This window comes from Boleophthalmus pectinirostris, unplaced genomic scaffold (assembly GCF_026225935.1).
Source record: "Boleophthalmus pectinirostris isolate CB_2022bp ecotype Guang Dong unplaced genomic scaffold, ASM2622593v1 HiC_scaffold_7, whole genome shotgun sequence".
Classification (NCBI taxonomy): domain Eukaryota; kingdom Metazoa; phylum Chordata; class Actinopteri; order Gobiiformes; family Gobiidae; genus Boleophthalmus; species Boleophthalmus pectinirostris.
In genome coordinates this window covers 37,149,286-37,171,245 of record NW_026571473.1, presented here as the reverse complement: position 1 = coordinate 37,171,245, position 21,960 = coordinate 37,149,286, and the positions used below count along the sequence as shown (strand labels likewise).

The window sequence follows — 21,960 nt, the reverse complement described above, 5'->3', positions numbered from 1 at the left end:
GTTTGATGCTCACTTTTTTAGAAAATCCTTCCCAGTACACAATGACCGGAAGTCCCAGATTCTTGATGCGTCTATTCTGCCCCAAGTATTTGACCAACATTGTCTTTCCCAGATACAAATATACGTAGGGTTACTGATCTAGCTTTGTGTGTGGGTCCTCAAAATTAAAGGAACACTTTAAAAACAAATCAGAGAAAAATGTAATTGCTGAATATCTATACAAATATAGACAGATAATAGAGGGCAATGTCTGAGGAACAAAAGGATGCCACCTCCTTTAATTGAACATTTTCAGCCTTCATTTTATAGACACACTGAAAATCAAAGTGAAACACTGATATAGGAGGCATGTCCACTTGGCTAAAATGTTATTTCTGCAACTCAAAATGTTTCTCAGTATCTTGTGTGGCCTCGCGTGCTTGAATGTTCCTTATGTGGTGACAGATAAAGTCTTGTGGGATTTCCTCTCAGATCTGTGTGAGGGCATCACTGAGCTCCTGAAGAGTCTAAGGAGAAACCTGACGGCGCCTGATGGACCCAAACATAATGTCCCAGACGTGTTCTGTCGGGTTTAAGTCAGGTGATCGTGAGGGCGAATCAACTGTATCAGTCCCTTCATCCTCCTAGTCCTGCCTGCAGACCCTTGACACTGATTCATCCCGATACCTAATGGAAGTCAGACGGCTGTTTTCTAGCCGGTGGAGTTCTGTGCCTCCCCAGACCATCACTGATGCACTAGTGATCATGCTGAATCATGTTGACGCAGCAGAGTGTTCTCCTCGTCTTCTCCAGACTCTTTCAGGTCTGTCACAGGTGCTCATGTAACCCCCGTTACGAATAGACCCAATAGCAACAGAGCAGTACATGATAAAAAGTAAAAAGGGTCAATAAATACTAATAAATAATTTGATTTAAAACTTGATTAAAACAGTTATAAATAACATGAGAAAAATATAAATAACATTTAAAAGACAAATTCATGGTTTTATTTATTTTTGTTTAAAAAGAATATTGGAAACTTTTTTTTGTTATCGATAAAGTTTTTCGAACGCCCCTCCCCCACCCACGAGAGGCTGCGTAGCAGGAGCGAGGCCTGTTACGGCAGAGCGAACGAGCGCACGGCAGAGAAGCTATTAGCGCAAGCTACAGAGACGCAAACTTGTTGTCTAACCAGGCTGGAGGAGGGGTGTGAGCAAAACTCGGAGTTACACGGTTTCCGACAATTACTAGGAGTTTTTTTGGCCAGGTTTTATTTCCCCCCGGGGAAACGTGGGAGAAGAAGGTCCCGGACCCTGAATTCCCGCAGAGACACGGAGACACAGACACACGGAAGGCGAGCCTACCCAGGAAACGCGGGAAAGGACGGCGCATAGAACCTTCACACCCACAAACACCACCAAGGTTGCGGTAGGAGATTGACAGTTTTCCCCGTGGATTTCAGAGACACTGAGGAGCACTTTCCCACTGACGGGGAACGTTGCTAAGGAGCACTAAAAGCGTTTGCTAAGTTAAAGGACATTTAAAAGAACTGTTCTGTTTTTGCTACGCATACTGTATTGTTTTGTTGAATCTATGGCAATTTTGTAAACTTTAAAAGGACACAAGGTATAATTTAAAAAGTTACAGAATTGATTTGAAAAGTGCGCAGGGTGGATAAATTGAGCCTAAATTAGAGCTTAAACCTAAAATTAAGCCAGTAAAATTAGATTCTCAACCAAAAGCCCTCTAAATTAAATGACCGGTCATATTAAAGGAAGGAAAAATTAAGACACAAATAGAACTAAATTTAAAATCTATTGTTGAACTTAGCCTGAAAGGTCAAGGGTGAAACAATACAGAGACTTTAAAGGTACCTTGTATAAATTAAGCACCTGCAGTATTTGTTAATTGTATGTCTGTCAACTGTTATTAAAGTTTGCCGGCTTTCCATTCAAAATTATTCTGACTGCGACTTTTACATGTCACTCACCACTCCTACGAACCTATAACTGGTCCAGTAGCTTATTCCCTACTAGCATAGGTGCTACACTCAGGATGAACCTGCTCTCATCTGTGAAAAGCACAGAGCAATGTGCCAGTTCAAGTGTTGTCTGGCAAATGCCATTGGAGCTCCACGGTGTTGGGCAGGAGGTGTACAGGACGTGTCGCCCTCATTAAGTCTGTTTGTGATTGTTTGCACAGTGATGTTCACACCAACGTCCTACTGAAGGTTACTCTGTAGGACATGGGCAGAGCTCAGCCCGGTCCTCCTCACACAAAGGAGCAGATCTGGGTCCTGCTGATGGGTTGAGGACATTCTACAGCCCTGTCCAGTTCTCCTAGAGCAGGGGTGTCAAACTCATTTTGGTCCGGGGGCCATATCCAAAAAATCCCCAAAAATAACAATAAGTTCAAATATTTGTGCAGAGAAACACAAATCTATTACAGAAATCTTTTTTAATTGATGAACTCTTTCTTTTACAAAATATTATAATATTATGAACAACCTGAAACTTTAAGAAAAATACAATTTCAACACAATGTTTTAACATGAACTTGTTTAACATTAACTTGTATAAACAGGAATAAGTCAATTTTTGTTGTGAAAATCCTGCACTCGGCTCCACTTTTCTCATGTTGGACATTTTTGCTGATGAGGGTGTCACGGTCAACAGTCAAAACGATCGTCCTTTAAGAGCGTTTGGAAAGAGACAAGTCTTCATTTGTGCTGCTCTGGTGGGAGGGGCCACGTACAGAGACGCTGGAGACGCTGCTGTGATAAACACCACAGAAAATTAACAAGATTTGAATAAAAAGCAGAATTTAAATATTTTAGTAGAAAATCATCTGAGGGCCAGATTAAAGGTCTTGGAGGGCCGGATCTGGCCCCCGGGCCGCATGTTTGACACCTGTGTCCTAGAGGAACTGCCTGTCTCCTGAAATCTCCTCCATGATCTGGAGATAGTGCTGGAGATGTATTAAATCCAGATGACAAAGTACGGTGGTGCCAGTCACTGGAGATGTAAACAGGCTTTGGAGAGGCTCATATCCAAACTCTGCAGAGCTGCTCTCTACTCTGCTGCTGTAAAACAAACAACTCTTCATGATGTCGTTTTCATCTGCATCCTTCATTTCCTTTCATGTCTCTTGCTCTCTCGTTGCCTGCGAGGTCTGACCTCAGCCTCCAGCGTTCTGCTCTCTGTAAAACAAAATCTTATTCAAATACTAATAATGTCAATCCACTTTATGTTCACATTTTAATTGAACATTCAGTGTATGAATGGAGTATAAACAGTTCACAAAATAAAGTTTTCATACTGATATCATGATTTTCTGGTTGCTGTATAAGAAAAGAGGTGAGGACCACAAGTGCGTTTTCTGAAGATTTAATACAAACACACAGAGCTCTGGCTCTACTGCCGACATGCAACGACACAGAGAGTGAGTCTCACGGACGGACAGTTTTTATACACTGGTGGTGAAAAACAGGTGTGAGGCTCATGTCAAACAGATCAACACATGGTCAAGCAACAACTGTAGCCGTAAAGGTGTAAAGTCAACTTTAGCAACAATAAAAGGTCTCTTGGGGTCCATAAACATTCCTTAATGTAATTTTAGGAAATAACAGACTTCATCTCCTATTCCTTACATGAAGCTTGTTTGTCCTTCAACTAACATAAAAAACATGCCATCACATACTTTTACTGAACATATTGATATTTGTGTATTTATTTGTGCATTGCAAATGTACTCAACTCAAATGTATAAGAATATAATTTCAGAAAGTCCCTGTAACCCTGTATTATATAGACTCATGACACATTGAGGAAACTGTTTCAAGAGTTTATTTCTTTATTTTTTACTTTTTTATTTTATGATTTCTATGATTATGGGTTGCAGATAATAAAAAAAAAACATTTTGTGTCTCTGAAAATGTGAATATAGTGAAAAAGCTGAATATTGGGAAGTCATGGAGTCACAATCAGCCCATTAGCTCAAAACACCTGCACCTGCACCTTCACCTTCACCTGCACCTGCCTTCAAATGGTCTTCATCTGGGTCAGTGGTTGAAACCATCATGAGGAAGACTGCTGACTGCACAGATGTCCAGATGAGTATTTCCAGTATTTTGTAGTATTTTGTAGTGGTCTGAGAGACTGAGGAGTGGTTTTGCTTTGGGATTCACGCAGTTTTTTCTTGATTTGTTTGTTTGGCAGGGGACCTCGTGCTCATCAAAACTGATGTCACATAATCAAGTGACTGGGGGTCATCGTTTTTCTGCCCTGAAGAAAGAAACGACGCCCTCACAAATAAAGCAACCAGTGTTTCACATAAGACCTTGCACCTATGAGGAAAGATACTTGCATAAAATATAATGTTTATTAAAAATAAAAAGGATTTACATCTGTGTTTTACAAATGAACATTCCATTCCATTTTCTTCTGCTTATCCGGGGTTGGGTCGCGGGGGCAGCAGTCTGAGAAGAGCCTCCCAGACTTCCCTCTCCACACACACTTCCTCCAGCTCTTCTGGGGGGACCCCGAGACGTTCCCAGGCCAGCTGAGAGACAGAGTCCCTCCAGCGTGCCCTTGGTCTGCCCCGGGGCCTCCTCCTGGTGGGATGTGCCCAGAACACCTCCCGAGGAAGGCCATACCAACTTGAGAATGCCCGATCTCATCTGATCTCGGAAGCCAAGCAAGTGAGGGCCTGGTTAGTACTTGGATGGGAGACTGCCTGGGAATCCCAGGTGCTGTAAGCAGTGCCACCTTGTCGTGGTGGGGGAGTTTGTGTACCCGAATGATCCTAGGAGCTTTGTTGCCCGGGGCTTCATGCCCCTGGTAGGGTCTCCCATGGCAAACAGGTCCTAGGTGACGGGGCAGACTTAAGATCAGTTCACAGCAAACTTATGAACTTGGAAATAGCGAGGACCGTGACGTCGCCCTGTATGACGCAGCCGGGGCCCCACCCTGGAGCCAGGCCTGGGGTTGGGGCTTGAATGCGAGCGCCTGGTGACCGGGCCTTTGCCCACAGGGCCTGGCCGGGCTCAGCCTGAAAGGACGAAGTGGGTCCACCCTCCTGTGGACTCACCACCTGCAGGGGGGTTTATAGGGGTCGGGTGTTTAGAGGACTGGGCAGCGGTCGGGGACGGGTGTCTCGACAGCCTGGTCCACACACACAGCATCTGGCTGTGGCGATGTGGAACGTCAAATAAACATTGTGTTCAGTGTAAATAGCCCTGCCTCACGTGTGACTGTATGTAATATTCATAAAGGAGACTAAATGCATTTTTTGATAAATACACGAGAGCAGCAACAATGACACAAACATAATAATAATGATAATAATAATAATATAATGTGCTTAAATTTAATCAACTTGCTTAAATTGAATAAAATGTAGCCTTACTTAAAATTATTCATGACTCAGCTGCTCCCCCACTGAGACTTTGTGCTGCTCACTTCAGAGAAAACCTGCCGAGCCGCACACGAGTCCACAGCCAGAGAAGAGTGTCGTGTTCCAAGATGCAGAAGCACTTTTGGACAGTCATCATTTTCCTATAGAGTCATAAGCCTCTGGAACAGCCTCCCACAGGAGAACACGTCATCAACAAACTATGAAATGTTTGCACGCCTGAACAAACAACGGCTTTTAACCGAACAAACCTGCGCACATGAGCGAGCCCTGTGTGAATACGGCAACATGAACTGTAAATATGTTAAAAAGTGTATGGATGTGGTGACTGGAGATTCACTGGGACTAGTTTTATTTAATGATTTAATGGATGAATTTGTGTAGCTCAGTGTTTTATGTGCATTGTCCCTGATAGATAAATAAATAAACTACAACAGTCCGTCCTCTTGCGTTCATCATCTGTAGTGATGCGTTTTTCAGACATATGGTGTATGGAACAAACAAACATTAGAGTTTGTCCGTGGAGCAGGACGAGGACAACGGCCTTTTTAATTTCGTCATCATTTACGAGGCTGAAAATGTTAAACTAAAGGCCACCGCCCATGAAGTTTTATATGCAATGTTTATGCGTTTGTTCCATTGAGATTAACTTACCTGGTAAAAACTGCTCACGATGCTTTAACTTCTTAAGTTCTTTTTAAAGACAATGCAGTAAAGTGTATTTACCTTGTTGACATGTTTCGGCTGCTGCTGCGAGTCATCTTCAGTACTGTCCCCGGTGTTGGTGGTGACGTGTCGTATATCAGCTGTTGTTACTTCCTGTAGGCGTGGTCAGACCTGATGGACCTGGCAGGTCGCTCAGACTGACCACGCCTCCCGTCGCCCGGTGTCTCTGGAGGAGGGTGTCCCAGGTGTGTGAAAGGAGGAACGCTCCGTCATCACGGTTAACGCTGTCCGTGCCTCGTTTCCTGATTTCAATGGCCTCCTTGATCCAGCGTTTGAACTTGTTGTTTTCCGATCCAATGATCCGAGCCCCGTCCCAATCCATAATCACGATGCTTTCGATTCAGCGCTGAAACCCATCGCCGTCTTCTCTTCATCAGTGTTACACTCTTGCCTGAGCACCAACTGCAGCAGGGTTTTGCCATTTTACCAGTGAAATTGATTAAAAATAATATTAGGAATGAATGCTACACCAGTAGTTTTGCGAAGATTCATGCGCTAGTGCCTCCGCTCAATTTCATTTCTCTCCAGCGACTAGGTCAGGAATCGGAATACACTAGACCACAGGTGTCAAACATACGGCCCGGGGGCCAGATCCGGCCCTCCAAGACCTTTAATCTGGCCCTCGGCTGATTTTCTACTCAAATATTTTTATAATTCTATTTTTTATTAAAATCGTGTTAATTTTCTGTGGTGTTTATCACAGCAGCGTCTCCAGCGTCTCTGTACGTGGCCCCTCCCACCAGAGCAGCACAAATGAAGACTTGTCTCTTTCCAAACGCTCTTAAAGGACGATCGTTTTGACTGTTGACCGTGACACACTCATCAGAAAAATGTCCAACATGAGAAAAGTGGAGCCGAGTGCAGGATTTTACAACAAAAATGGACTTATTCCTATTTATACAAGTTAATGTTAAACAAGTTCATGTTAAAACTTTGTGTTGAAATTGTATTTTTCTTAAAGTTTCAGGTTGTTCATAATATTATAATATTTTGTAAAAGAAAGAGTTCATCAATTAAAAAAGATTTCTGTAATAGATTTGTGTTTCTCTGCACAAATATTTGAACTTATTGTTATTTTTGGGGTTTATATGACATGAGTTTTCTGATCCGACCCCTTTGGGATCAAAGTCGGTTGGATACGGCCCCCGAACCAAAATGAGTTTGACACCCCTGCACTAGACGGTTTGCAAGAACCCTGGAAGTTGTAGACTGCTCCCCGGCCAGTGAAGAGCTGAGATCGAGGATTTAAAGCCGGAACAAAGAGAATGTTTGGTGAATTTTAAAGATGTTATTGCCCTTCTTCCTACGGGATTTGGCGCATTACATACGTCACAACCAAACAGCAGCGATTGGTTAAATAAAAAAAGTCCCCGCCTACAGTCGAGAGAACGAATCCTAATGCTGCGAGGTCAGACGGTTTCCACGAAGTGAAACCGGCTGATGGTACTGCTCGTCCATACTAAAGGAAAGCAGTGAGAGCGAGGTCGGTCTATCTGCGACCACGGCGAGTATTTTGTGTCTCAGTTGAAGTCGATAGAAACGGGCCTTGATCAGTTCGGAGCAACGCACACTTATCGCTATATTCATTCTCAAACGCGCTGACATGCACACTTTGCCTCAAATGTACCTCGGGAATGATTTCATAATGTGAAACTCACTTGAAAGAAACACAAATACTGTGTTTAAAACAAAACATTAGGTTTGTTAAAGCTGGGTCCTTGCAAGGCCACGCCCACGTCTCACTGTGTGACGTATCACCATCAACAAATCCATAACACCAGCAGCAGAAAAACAAACAAAACAACAGAATTAGAGTTACTCAGATGGAGATTATTGGTATTCATGTGAGAACAACACTGAAATTTCTACAAAGATGTTCAAGGTGAAGCTCAAAACATAATGGATTTGCACAAGACAATACATCATTATAATTAGACTGATAACAACTTTAAAAAGGCATTGAGCGAATGTGATTTTATGAAAATTATCTTGGGAACGATGCATTTGAAAACTTGATAATGTTGTGAAGTCTACACATTTTACTGTCTTGAAGGAACATTTGTTTTCACTCCTAAAAGTGTGAAAAAACCCCCCAAAAAACTACTTGATTTAAATGTTTTGCACTGGTCCAATATGACTCCTCACAGCAAATACCATGCTAACCATGCACTTCCTGCTTCTGGTGTGCTTTATAATTACACGCAGACAGTACACAGCTGATTTATTTATTTAATTTTTTTACCTCAAGAGCTGTTTGTACACCACCATCGCTCACACACACACACACACACACGTTCATACTCGCCAATGTGGGTGAAGTGTCTTGCCTAAGGACACAACAACAGTTTTGGACTCCAAGTACTGACCGGGCCCGATCCTGCTGAGCTTCTGAGATCTGACGGGATCAGGGTGTGACGGGCCACACCAGCCACCGAACTGTGACAAGGGCCGGGTATCATTAAGAAGTTGCCGATACGATACATACTTCGATACAGTGAACTTACGATTCAATACGATATATTTCAAATTCATTCGATACCGTTCAATAAAACTGAAGGTTAAATCATGTCTGTGATACTAAAAGTCTTTGTTAAACCACTTCTTGTGCAAAGTTCACATGAAACACAAACATTTTAATCTTCAAAACTGTGAAAATGTCAAATGTGTCACATGCACTGCAAAAAATTAAATCTAGCCAAGTTAAAGGTTGTATGGAGGATTTTTTTTTGTTTCAAATTGTCAATGATAGATTATAGATGCAGTAGCCTTGTAATTATGATGACCAAAAAAAAGAGAATAAAAATTCAATCAACTCTGGACGTGGGGCTAAACATTTGCCAATAGATAACGACACTGCCTCGTTATCTGTGAGCTGACAGGCTGTCAATCAAACTCCCTACGTTTCTATAGTAACTGACTTGCCTGCGCCGCCGTTACGTGGTTTACGTACGACTGTCACACAGTCCACAGACGCAAGACGCACAGACGCAACGCAACGGTTCTTAGCGGCTTTTTTTGACCTATATCTTCCTCGCAGTTCGCACAAAGTTTGTTGCGATGGCGACAAGAATCCAGGAGCAGTTCGCCGCAAAAGAAAGTCCGTTTTTGAGGTCGCTGAAAGAAGAAGACAAGGGGAAAAGCAGCGAAGCCAAACTAAGGTGATTCTTGGAGATTCATTCCAGCGATGGCGTGACTGAAGCAGACGAAGGGTCTAAAGACTGAACCACTGGTCCACAAATTACTCCTGGACAAGAAACTTCTGCTTATTATGAAAACGTACTTTATTTCCAAGAGCTACACAAACGTTTTTCAGGACACGAAAGCGATATCCTATGTCTGAAAACATAATTTTCAAGGCAAAGAAAGAGTCCGCTTGCTGCTGCGTGTTGTAGCTAGTTCATTCGCACTGAATCTCCGCGCACCGCTCCCCTCTCCTCTCTCCCTGCTCCGCTCTTCTCCCTGCTCCTCACTTCTCGTCAGCGCACGAAATGTCCGTGCTCCCCCTTCCCCCGCTCCTCACTTCTCCGTCTTGCCTAACCAACACTGTAGTTAGTTGTTTACAAGTCATGTGCAGCACCGGCTGTAAACAAACCTGTTTGTGGCGTAAGGAGGAGGAGGGAGGAGGTGTTTCTACGTAGGAGCTGTAGGGGAGGGGGGTGGTTTCACACATGCGCAACATTTGAAAAAGGACAAACAGTCGCTGGATTTCTCGTTCCTTGGAAAATCCTCTATACAACCTTTAAGATGACTTGAATTAAGAAAGTTTTATCATGATTTGAGTAAATTCCACTTGACAAGTTAAATTAACTGTCAGTGGAATACGATTTTTTGTTCTTAAAATATGAAAATACATCTTGCTACACTTAAAAAAAGAAAAACAACAACCCTTAAAGTAAGAAATGAAACTGAATGTCGCTTGAATTTAGAAAAACACTTATTCCATTGGTGGAGTCGACTCAGATAAAGTCAAAATATTCTTAATTTTCACTTTAACAAACCTTTTTTCTGTGTGCATGAGTTTACTTCCACTAAACAAACAACAAAACTGTAACAAAATAATTTAGTAAAATTATTTTATACTCGATACGCGATATATCGATACAGCAGCCCACGATATCGATACTGTATTATTACATTAAACGATACGATATATCGATATTTCAATATTTTTGCACACCCCTATTGACCATCATATCCAATGTTTTGTAATTGAAAATAAGATTGCAACAGTTATGAGTAAAAGCTCTGTAAAGATTGGTTTATTTTGAAAGGGGGAAGGGTGCAGGGCCGGCGTAACTTCCTGTTTTCTTCTTGGTGGGATTTAAAAGTGTCATGGCAGAGGAACCAGAATGCTCACGGAATAGCGTCTAACTTGAGGAGGGGGAAAAGGTATTCGTCTGACCTACGTTTATATGACTTAGAATGATATTGTCTAGGATGTAAATGAATCACGGTATTTGTTTTTAGCTCTTACGGCGACTTTGTGCACGGTAAATAAATACATGGAAAAGGCACATTCATCTGTACGAGTGATCATTCAGCTAAGGCTCGATTTGATATGAACATGTTTACCTCAAGTGGAGGAGTTGAAGTATCTCGGGGTCTTGTTCTCGACTGAGGGGAGGATGGAGCGTGAGATTGACAGGTGGATCGGTGCAGCGTCGGCAGTGATGCGGTCGCTGTATCGGACCGTTGTGGTGAAGAGGAGCTGAGGTGAAAGACGAAGCTCTCGATTTACCATCAATCTACGTTCCTACTCTCACCTCTGGTCATGAGCTCTGGGTAATGAACGAAAAGGATGAGCTCGTGCATACAAGCGGTTGAAATGAGTTTCCTCTGCAGAAATATTCAACTTTTTCATGATATTCACATTTTTTGAGATGTGTTTGTATAAAGAAATGAACCAGGTCTTTATCAAAAATAACCTGGATATAAGTCACGAGCTTTAGGTAATGACTGAAAGGATGAGATCGCCGATACAAAATGAGAAATTAGTTTCCTCCGCAGGGTGTCTGGGCGCTCCCTTAGAGATAGGGTGAGGAGCTCAGTCACGTGGGAGAAACTTGGAGTAGAGCCGCTGCTCCTCCACATCAAGAAGAGCAGCTGGATCAGGCATCTGTTCCGGATGCCTCCCTTGGGACGTGTTCCAGGCGTGTCGCACCGGAAGGAGGCCCCGGCCAGACTCAGGACACACTGGAGGGACTATGTCTCTGGGCTGGCCTGGGAACACCTTTAGGTTCCACTCGGAGGAGCTGGAGGAAGTGTCCGGGGTGAAGGAAGTCTGGGAGTCCCTACTTAGACTGATGCCCCCACAACATGACCCCGGATGAGCGGAAGAAAATGAATGGATGTTTACCTCATGTCTGGGGACACAGTTTGTTTGTTTATGAAACTTAAAATGAAAATCTTTTACAATGTCCCTTTAAAAAACAACTGTACCTTATTTTGTTGATTTGATTTTTTTTTTACCCTCTCCAGGCAGGCGTTGCAGATTTGCAACAGCTAAATTCCAATTACCTACTTACTCCACATTCATATTTTATGAGCTTTTTTTACTCAGGAGCCTTTTCTCCCATCCATGCTGATAAACGTGGACGATGCAGACTGTGCAAGAATGACTACACACAAACGGCCTGCCAGAAGTGCAAAGTACTTTTTTTTTTTTTTTTTACAAAGGATAAAAAAGTCAGAATTGTATATTACTACCCCATATGATAATTTTCCCCAAATATCAGATTTTTCCTGATACTAAAACTTAATTTGAGCCTGAGAGGGTTAAGTTTTAAAATCAGCAAAGTGGTTTCTTTTGGTGTCTTGTGCATATAAAAACAAATCCCATAATTCACCCCAAAAACTGCATTTTCATTATTTCATTATTACTTTTAGTTCATTCTAATAGGTGTACTGCGGAACATTCACTGTTGTCAGCATAAGAAAATAGCACCAATCTTGCATTTCGCTGTTTATAGCTCAAATACAAGACCTGTTTAATTTTTTTACTAGTTTTTCATCTGGACTAATTCCATCCCCCTGCGACGTCCTCTCCTACCACCAGAGGTCCCCACACACCTCGTCAAGAGCAACCGCAGAGACCCAGGCTGACGTGTCCAATCAGAGAGCTCCGACCCGCGATGCATCAAAATCAATACAACTGCAAAAATCGATGTGAAACCCTCCTCTCTTTTGAAGCAGTGGCAGCAGACTCTCCACATCGGCCTGCACCTCGCCCGGGCGCTAGGATTTGTGCAGACGAGTCGCAAAAACACTAACGAACCAATTAAAAAACGGGCATGATCAGTATTCAAGTCAGGGCTCCGTCGCCTGCAGCTGAAAAAGCTCTTTCACCAAACAAAATGAGGTTTATGACGAGACACATGCTGTATCAAAATGGCCTGGAAATATTAAAGGAGAGGGTATTACGCAACATCGAGTTTTTGGAGGTTTCTGTCATGTTTTAACGTCGTCCCCTCGTCAGAAACACGCCCGAAGAGGTTTTAGTCGTCGTCCATGCGCGAGGAATCTAACGATCTCTCTCGGGTCCTATTCAAATCCAGGTATCATCTGTTTTTCAAAATAAAACCAAAGATAAGAAAGTGAAAAGACAGCAATTTTCTTTGTTATTTGTCTCCAAAATCAAAATGAAAAAATTGATGATTCGTTTATTTTTTTTAGTTTTTTGATTTTGTGTTTAAATGAATAACGTTTCTGTGACTTAAACTGCGATGCCGGACTTTTGCGACGCATACGTACTGAACCAGGACTAAACCAGGTCTAAACCAGGTCTAAAACAGGACTAAACCAGGTCTAAAACAGGACTAAACCAGGAATAAACCAGGATTAAAACAGGACTAAAACAGGTCTAAAACAGGACTAAACCAGGACTAAAACAGGTCTAAAACAGGACTAAAACAGGACTAAACCAGGACTAAAACAGGTCTAAAACAGGTCTAAAACAGGACTAAACCAGGACTAAAACAGGTCTAAAACAGGACTAAAACAGGACTACAACAGGTCTAAAACAGGACTAAACCAGGACTAAAACAGGACAGAACAGGTCTAAACCAGCTCTAAAACAGAATTGAAATAGGACTAAACCAGGTCTCAGTCCCGGTCTTGTCCTGGTCTCAATCCTGGTTTCAGTCCCGGTCTGGCTCCAGTCTAGTTCCGGTTTCCTGATCACCCGACAGTCTACGCGAGCGCACGTCCAGTCCAGTCCCGACACTCCTGGTTCAGTCTTGGTTTAGTCCTGGTTCAGTTCTGGTTTAGTCCTGGTTTAGGACTGAGACCATGACGGGACCAGGACCAGGACTGAGACTAGGACTGAGATGGCTTTAGACCTGGTTTAGAGCTGGTTTAGACCTGTTTTAATCCTGGTTTAGTCCTGTTTCAGTCCTGGTTTAGGACTGAGACCTGGACCGAGACTGAGACTAGGACTGAGACCGGTTTAGACTTCGTTTAGAGCTGGTTTAGACCTGTTTTAATCCTGGTTTAGTCCTGTTTCGGTCCTGGTTCAGTCCTGCATCACACTTTAAGTCATGTAAATGTTTTTATATTTTTCATTTAAACACAAAATCAAAAACTGAAAAAATGAATCTTTATCTGTTTTTTCATTTTGGTTTTGGAGACAAATAACAAAGACAATAGTTGTTTTTTGTTTTCTTATTTTTGGTTTTATACTGAAAAACGAATGAATGAATGACTCGTATTTATTCAAACCTTTCTTACGATTATGAGTTTGTCACGTGACGAAAATTTGGCAACAAATGTAAATAGGTCATATAATTATTTACATAGAAATAGAAATACCTCATATAAATACAATATTTTAATTGAAAAATCTTGAAAAAACAAGATGCAGGTATGTTATAATTTGTCAAAAATTAATTAAAAAAAGGCCATGACAACTTTTGAGGATTTCATCATGGGGCCAGTTCAAGTGTTGAGGAGCTGGAAGTCGACCCACAGGCCTTAGTTTGATGACCCCTGATGTAAATGTTTATATCTGTGTAAGTGTTAGAAGTGTAATTGCACCAGAACACCGTCGCAGAGTATCGTCTCGCTGCTTTTGTGTTTGCCCGGCGCACACACTGAGCAGTCTGCTGAGCTCAGTTTTTAACATCATTTCATGTGATTTTAACCAAGTAAGAAGTGCAGCCTGTGCAGTTCAAAGGACACAAACAAGGGACTATTTTGTAAAAGCAACTGTTTGTTTTTCCCGTATCCATGGAGAATGTGCAAGAGGCTAAAGGAGCTACACCGAATGTGAGAGCAGGCGTGGGCGATATCTCGACATAATCTCGGTTTATCGATGTAATGCTTATATTTAATTCTTATTTGGCCTCTTTGCTTCTTTACCTTCTCTGCGCTGCGCTCGCCCCCGCCTCGATGCTTTTGTTACCCCTCCCCTTAACCTGTTGTCTCACTGAACACGGCGGCGCCCACAACCCGCCCGGAGGATACAGAAACATCTCGAACAAAAGGACAACTGGCCCCATTCTAAGGAGATACTCTGGGTTTAAGGCGTCGGACGAACAGCGGACAGATGTTCACCGTGAACGCTGAAGTTGGCGCAAACCAGATCTTCTAGCGCCACAACCTCTTTCCTCTTTTTACAGACGAGCTCACATACGAGGAGAGCACCAGACTTCGGATCACCGCCACTAAACCCACCGGCTCTGGCAACGCTCCACACACTCCGAACATTACACACACAACACTCCACAAATCTTTAACGTGGAGTGTAGATTATGAAAGAAAGAGTGTAAAGGGCCGTTCACACCAAAGCGTCAAAAAACGCCTTGACGCCTCTATTTAGACGCGTTTGCATTTGAGTTTAGACGCCCCCGACGCTCGTCTTTGACGCCGTGGACGAACGGGACAAAAATACTTGACGCGCGTCCGTTGCCCTGGAAACAAGAGCCTGGTCCCGGTCTTTTCCCGAAACAATATCAGACCAGACTGAGAGAGACTTTAGTGTTTTTATGACATAAAACATCAACGGAGGAGATCGGGTCGACGACTGGGGCGTATATATATTTATACTCCACTAATGACACTGGATCAGTCTAGTCCTGGTCTAATACAGGTCAGGTCCTGGTCTAATCACGGTCTAGTCCCGGTCTAGTCCTGGTCTAATCACGGTCTAGTCCCGGTCTAGTCCTGGTCTAATCACAGTCTAGTCCCGGTCTGGTCCCGGTCTAGTCCTGGTCTAATCACGGTCTAGTCCCGGTCTAGTCCTTGTTTAGTCCCGGTCTAGTCCTGGTTTGGTCCTGGTCCGGTCCTGGTTTAGTCCTGGTCCGGTCCTGGTTTAGTCCTGGCCCGGTCCTGCTTTAGTCCTCGTGATCGTCTCGGTGATTGTGGCGTATATATTTATTCTCTGCTCATGTTTGTGGTTCTCGTTCTGGTTCTCTGTTTTTTCTTCCTGATAATAACGTCGCTGCGTCTCTGGATACTCGTCCCTGATTGGTTGACGCGGCGCGTCTGACGCGAAAAGTTCAGCATATTCATTTTCTTGACGCTGACGCCTTGGACGCACGTCTTGGCTGCTGACGCCAAAACGCTGAAGACGCGCCGCGCTGACGCCAGATTCGCGCTGTGCTGACGCCGAAAAACCGCCGCAAAAACGCAGGACGCTCTAGTCGCGTGTCCACATAGACTTTACATAGAAAGTGGACGCTTTGACGCTTTGGTGTGAACGGGCCTTTAGGTTGTGTATCATCAGAGTCCGTGACATTTCATACAGCGGTGGACTTGACACCCATTGCCGTCATTGAACAATTTTGGGGCAATACATATAATAGGGTGACCATATTTCCGTTTGTGAAAACCCTGACACCTTTTTTTTGTGTGTGTGTGCAATTTTTCATGCTTTTTTTTTTTTTTTTTTCCAACGTATGATCGTGTATTGTGTATTACAGGCAGGTAGTAATTACACACGGGTGAGTCAGGACTAAACCAGGTCTAAACCAGGACTAATCTTGGACTTAAGAGAGAAAACGGCGAGCAGTTTGTCCGCAAAGCGCAATCGGGCAACTGCCGCGTTTACCTTCGAGAGGTACGGAGCTGAGCCGGTCCTTTCTCCTGCGTCACCTCTGAGCCCGTCCTGACACTGAGTCCTGGTTCAGTTCTGGTTTAGTCCTGTTTTAGTCCTAGTTCAGTCGTGGATTAGTCCTCCTCTTCAGTCCTGGAATCAGTCCTGGTTTAGTCCTGGTTTAGTCTTGGTTCAGTCCGTGGCGTAGGCAGCGCAAAAGTTTGATATAATCTCAGGTTAACGGGCAGGTGCGGTCCTGTCCTGCGCGGGTGCGGTGTTGTACTGGGGGTCTCCAAAAATGGACCCGTGCAGGACTCTGCGCTGTTGGCTCCATTATGGAATAAAAGAATCTTCAGTTTGTTACATAAAGAAAGAGGAAAATAACAAAAGGACGACAGCAGCAAGAAGTTTAAAGAAGGAAGTAAAAAGGGTTGCACCTGTCCTGTCTGAGAAAAGTATATTGGTTTTAGTCCTAGTTTAGTCCTGGTTTTAGTCCTAGTTTAATCCTGGTTTAGTCTTGGTTTTAGTCCTGGTTTAGCCCAAAATGTGAAAACAGGAAAATACCACCGTGTAATCCATTTATTTCAACCAAGTAACTGTAATCCAATTACCAAAAAAAAACATTTAATGACAGTGCGTTTTAATCCTGAGCGCCTAATAGTGCGGAAAATACAGTAGTTTAGTTCCAGCTGAGCTCTTGTTTAGTCTTGGTTTAGACTTTTTAACTACATTATAGACATGGGGTAACGGTTCAGTGCTTCGGATGCTGGGGCCTCTGAAAGTGTCAGACTCTTTTAAGCTGATCCCAAGCCAAATGTTTTAAAAATGACACACTGGTGAAGGAATTGTTGACTCTTTATAAATGCGCGCTCAGTGCTCAGTGGTGCGGGTGATGGCAGCGAGGCCTGAGCCTTTTGGTGTTGTACATGGGATTGTGGGAGATCTCGTAGCTCCTCACCGCTGATTAAACCTCCCGAGCTTCTTATGCTACAGGAGCTCATGGTTTGTATTTTTCCTGGTTTATGAAATTGATTCAAGTTAATTTTTGCACCTGATTATGTCAAAAAAACTGTATACTCCATTTGATCATGTATATCCCGGTTTCTCAGCGCACATGTGAACACAGCATCCCGAATACTGACATAACCGGGATATGGATAATAACCGGGATACTGATGTGCATGTATAAACACTCGGTGATACACGCGAGATTTTATTTTTGAACGGGAGCAGGACTGAAATAACACATGCGTAAAACACACACGCATTATCTGAAACAGGGTAAAAAAAAAAATCTTCCTGATTTCACAGTCAAGCTGCAAAAAAGTGGTGATTTGGTGACCACCCTCCTCATGTTTGTTTGGAGCCTCTGACCTCAGCACAAAGTGAAGAGAGAATGAGGTTCCCGAGGTCTTTTGATAATTTGAGCAGTCGAAACAAACAAAAACAAACTCTAATAACATACAAGTTAAAGATGTTAAACGCCGTGGTCCTCAAACGCATCAGAACACAGGAAATTAATTATGATTTAGTTCAAATTTTCCCTGAGGTAGCTCCCTTTTTTGTTCATTTTACATTGTACATTCTGTTTGGTCGTGTTTGCTTCAGATCAGGCGCTTCTGTGTTCAAAACCTTATGAAGCACAGCGGTGTATTTCAGTGGATTAATGTAGTAAAATTAGCGGTAATGCCGCCCGCTGATACCAGGACGCAGGATTTTCCCCTCACACTTTAGGCACACAGGTTCAACTGACTGAAAACGGCATGAGACGTGAAAATACTTTTACTTTGAATTTATTAATCATTTTAGCAAGGGGTTAATAATAAAACAAACAAAAAAACAAAACAAAAAACACAAATCCTTGACCAGTCCAGTACGTTGATTGTCCATTGTCCATTTGGTCACGTGGCTCTGTTTACTTGGTTTTACTTTAGGACCGTTACCACAGTCAATATTGTGTCTTTGCAGTAGTGCTTCCCACAAGACGAAGCTTCCACCGAGCCAAAGTCCTTTCACTTGGTTCAGTCCGTGGCGTAGGCAGCACAAAAGTTTGATATAATCTCGGGTTAACGGGCAGGTGCGGTCCTGTCCTGCGCGGTTGCGGTGTTGTACTGGGGGTCTCCAAAAATGGACCCGTGCAGGACTCTGCGCTGTTGGCTCCATTATGGAATAAATGAATCTTCAGTTTGTTACATAAAGAAAGAGGAAAATAACAAAAGGACGACAGCAGCAAGAAGTTTTAAGAAGGAAGTAAAAAGGGTTGTCGATCCTGTCTGAGAAAAGTGTATAAAGTTTGTGCTGAGGGGTTTTACAGACTTAAAACAGATAGAATAATTGTAAAATATAAAGTTGATACTTCGCGGTTTTCACCTATCGTGTTTTATTTTTAGAACGTAACTCCCGTGATAAACGAGGGACACTGTACTCTCACCTCACAACCTGTGCACATGGACTCACACTTGTCCCGACCAGGACTGAAAACTGAGAATTTCTTGTACAAGTCATTGTTAAATACACATTTGTGCTTCGGTATGTTGCAGACTGACCGACTGTTTGTGTCTCGCTCCTTCTGAGTCACAACTACGAGAGACGTTTAATGCCCCCAATGAAACGGTACTGAAAACCCGGACATTTGCATCACTTTAAAAAAAAAAACCCCGGACGCCTCGGACATGACGCAAAATACAGACATGTCTGGAGAAAAACGGACGTTTGGTCACCCTACACTCCACTGAAAGAGCTTTCAAAACGCGTCCCACGCCGCACTGTTTTGCGTTGAGTCTAGGGGAGTTTGTGACCAAAAACCTGATTCTGTTACACTTATACCTTTGGATTATAATTGTTTAAAAATAAAAAATAGGAGCCTCAAAATGTATTAACCCAGTTTCTCCAAGATGCTTAATATTTGTTATGAGTGCAGCCAATTAAATGTACTTGTTTTACACCATGTTATTCTAAAACACTCACACAAAAAAAGAATATAAGACCCAAACTGAACGTACACTGTATGGTCGATTCGATATAAGGCATCTGTAAAATTAATGAGCTGGCCTAATGTATTTTTCATGTAATTTAATGGAGAACCCAGAGTCCGCCACGTTTAGCTCGCCCACACGTACAGTAACACAGCGGCTTTAAATGAAAACGAGACGGTTTGTAAAAGTCTAATGAGCCGTGTGCAGTGCGGCGGCTTCTCCCTCGTGCTCCGGCGACCTTCTCCGGCTCCAGTCCAATTTATCGACGCAAACAAGGAACAAGGCCGCGGAAAACAATTATACCCCCCAACCTCCAAACAGACCCCACGGACTCGAACGGGCCGGACTCAAGTAAGACAGAGTCACACGGGCCGGGCTCTCACAGGACCAAAACAAAAAGGTTTACGGGACCCCCCCAGAGCCAAACGATCTGAGTCTGTGTAGAGTGGAGCTGTAGTCATGTACAGAGGACACGTTTATAGGATGTTTTTTAATTCCGAATTAATTGTTCTGAATTAAATCGTTCAGATGATGATATTTTTCTTAAGAGTTTACATTAAAATAATAATTCTGAATTGAGGTTTACATGGAAAACACGTTAAATTGGCTTTATTTAATTCCACTCAACGTCTGGGGTTAAAAAGGGTTTGTTTACACGAGAACACTTGCGGGAAAAAATGACACAATATTTTATCAGAAGTGTGTTTCTTTTAGACAGTGAGGGCGTTTTTGGGGCTTAAAAACGCAAAAATTAAAAATAAGTTAAATATGCTTTGCCGTAGCGTTTCCGTCTACACTGCCCAAGACACAACTAGCCTGATTCATCAGCCGGTTTCACTTCATAGCTCGACGGTAGGTTTACTTTTTATCATTTAACCAATCGCTGCATTTGTCGTGACGTATTAATGTGCTTGCTAACGGGGAAACTGGTATATTAAGCTTTTCCCAAATCCCGTAGAAGAAGGGCAAGATCTTTCCCCTTGATAAAATTCACCAAACATTCTCGTTCTGGACCACCCGGCTTTAAGTCCTCGAGTCAAGAATCGTTGACGAGACCTGGAGATATGGCCTTCGCTGATTGGCTGGTGCCCAAACTTCCGGGTTTTTGTGAACTGTCTAGTGCAGGGGCGTCAAAAATAAGGCCGAATGCCCTCCAAGACCTTTAATCTGGCCCTCGGCTGATTTTGTACTAAATTATATTTTAAATATATTTTCTATTAAAATATTGGTCATTTTCTGTGGTGTTTATCACAGCAGCGTTACTCCAGCGTCTCTGTAACGTGGCCCCTCCCACCAGAGCAGCACAAATGAAGACTTGTCTCTTCCAAACGCTCTTAAAGGACGATCGTTTTGACTGTTGACCGTGACACTCCTCATCAGAAAAATGTCCAACATGAGAAAAGTGGAGCGAGTGCAGGATTTTACAACAAAACTTCAGACTTATCGGCTATTTACACACAAGTTTCGGTTGTTTATAAATATTATAACATTTTGTAAAGAAAGAGTTTATAATAAACCTCTCAGACTGGAGAATTCTCTTTTTATCATCAGGAAAATCTGATATTTGGGAGGAAATTATAGATATGGGGTAGAAATACAATTCTGACTTTTTTATCCTTTGTAAACAAAAAAGTATTTTGCACTTCTGGCAGGGATCGTTTGCGTGTAGTCCATTCTTGCACAGTCCTGCATCGTCCATGTTTATCAGCACGGATGGGAAAAGGCTCCTGGGTAAAAAAAGCTCAATAAAATATGGATGTGGAGTAAGTAGGTACTTGGAATTTAGCTGTTTGCAAATCTGCAAACGCCTGCCTGGAGAGGGTTAAAAAAAGATTTACATGTAAAAAAAAAAGAATTTGCGTTTTTTCTCTGGCACAAACCATTTTATGAACTTATTGTTATTTTTGGGGTTTATATGACATGAGTTTTTCTGATTCCAGCCTCTTTGGGATCAAAGTTGGTTGGATATGGCCCCGGACCAAAATGAGTTTAAACACCTCTGTTGTATAACATTAAGTTTTGTTCAGTAAGTTCAACTCGTGTCGTTGTCGTTCTCTTTAAGTTTTCACAGTCTTTCTCCTCTTGACATTTGTGAATAAAGTTGTTCATGTTAGAATGTTTTCCTTTGTGGATCTTGTTGGTTGAAGATTTGGTGATGGGGCAGATTTATGAACCTGGTGGAAAACGACACACATTTACACACATTTTGTCATAAAAAAAACCAAAAAAAAACCCCAACATCAAATTCTGCAAACCACAGGGGGCACATCCGGCCTTTGTGGAAAAAAGTTTATCTACCTGTAAAAATAAACCTCTTTAACTTCACTTTGGTTCTGCTTTTGAGCCCAAGATCTGCTCATTATTAAAACATTCTGACTTCTAAATTCTGCGAACGGGGTTGCCTTTCCGCAGATCTGACCTGTAACTTGGTCTGGTTTTTTTTCTCTGAAGATGAGAAGGTTTAATATCTCAAAACACTCCTTGCTCCTTTATTACTGTTTTCTGTCCTGTCCTCGTTTCAGTTTGACTTTATTGTGAAGCGTTTTCGTGTTCCCGTGAAAAGCTCTTTATAAAACCGATGTATTATTAATGCCGCACTGTGAAACATTCCCAACAAAGCAACAACATCATTAACGTCGGTGCGATTGTGCTTTGATTAGAGCGAGCTGCGTGTGGTGAGAAGAATCTGTGCGGACCCCAGAATAAAAGAATAAAAGGAATAAAGGAACAAAGGAATAAAGGAGAGGAGCGCAGACGGATCCTGAGGCAGAGTTTGGAGAAGTTTGGAGCAGCCCCCGAGGCAAAAGTCCTTCGGCCAACGACGGAGAACGAAGGAAA

General features: G+C 42.7%; 1 long non-coding RNA gene and 1 pseudogene across 1 annotated transcript in view; one reads left to right on the top strand and one right to left on the bottom strand.

Moving 5' to 3' along the window:
* Nucleotides 1-21,960, bottom strand: part of LOC129412139 (uncharacterized) — a 235,771-nt gene that overhangs the window by 90,163 nt on the left and 123,648 nt on the right. The window lies entirely within an intron of this gene.
* Nucleotides 4,620-4,738, top strand: LOC129412226 (5S ribosomal RNA; annotated as a pseudogene).